Consider the following 964-nt stretch of genomic DNA (forward strand, 5'->3'; position numbering starts at 1 on the left):
ATGATGATGAAAATAATAATAAAGAAAATAATATTAATAGTATTGAAAATAATATCTATAATAATGATAATAATAATAAGTTCGTACGTCAATATCTGACAATGACCAATGCATCTTCAAATGGGGATTTTTTTTATGAAATAGAAAAATTAAATGTACACATGACGTGTGGCTTCTTCTATGTTTGACTTCAGAAAGGGTATGTTTAACATGGGAAAGAGCGGAGCAAACATCATACTCACTCTCACGCCTAGACACAATGATATAGAAGAGGTAACTCAACGCGATCACACGTCTTGCCAAGCCTCAAAGACAAACACTTGAAAACGTGCCCTGTCCAACAGTGCTCTTATCTCTTAGGGCTTTTTGTACACTCTCGCAGACCTCCACTCATCCCGATGTAATCTTAAACGTCCCGATTTCGATCGCGTGTAGGCTATCCCGATTTTTGTTTCTTCTGTTGTGCCAGATTTTTCTAAAAACTAAATCTGCCTTCACATATTTATAGACACCCAAGGTAAATTTTGAAGTCGGCTTGGCAGTCACCCTGGTGATTTGTCGTTGGTCCCGATTTTTTTTTCTCAGATCCAGATTTTCTCCACTTGAGATCCTGATTTTTAGATTTCATAGAGTGCAGGTCTGCTCTCGGTTATGTCACTTCGCTAAAAAAAAATATTGTAAAAAATATTTTAAAAACCTAGGTACTCAAGAATCCACAGACGTAAATACAAACGAACCTGCTGTAACGACCATCTGCACAAGAAAACCCTCTGTGTAAACGACATTTTCCCACCCCCAACCTCCAGGATTTCTTTCTAGACTATATATAATATTGTGATGACAGTGTCCAAGAGGATCACCTGTCGAAGACGACCCTAAGTAGAAGAGAACAAGTCACGATCTTTCGCCTACGAACACAACACATACCACTAAATTCCTACCTTAATAGGATCCGCAAGGATAC

General features: G+C 38.1%; 1 protein-coding gene across 1 annotated transcript in view; it reads left to right on the forward strand.

Moving 5' to 3' along the window:
• LOC101846653 (titin homolog) overlaps positions 1–964 on the forward strand; it is a gene marked incomplete in the record, with an annotated part of 84698 nt that overhangs the window by 34785 nt on the left and 48949 nt on the right.

Source organism: Aplysia californica, unplaced genomic scaffold (genome assembly GCF_000002075.1).
Source record: "Aplysia californica isolate F4 #8 unplaced genomic scaffold, AplCal3.0 scaffold00186, whole genome shotgun sequence".
Taxonomy (NCBI): domain Eukaryota; kingdom Metazoa; phylum Mollusca; class Gastropoda; order Aplysiida; family Aplysiidae; genus Aplysia; species Aplysia californica.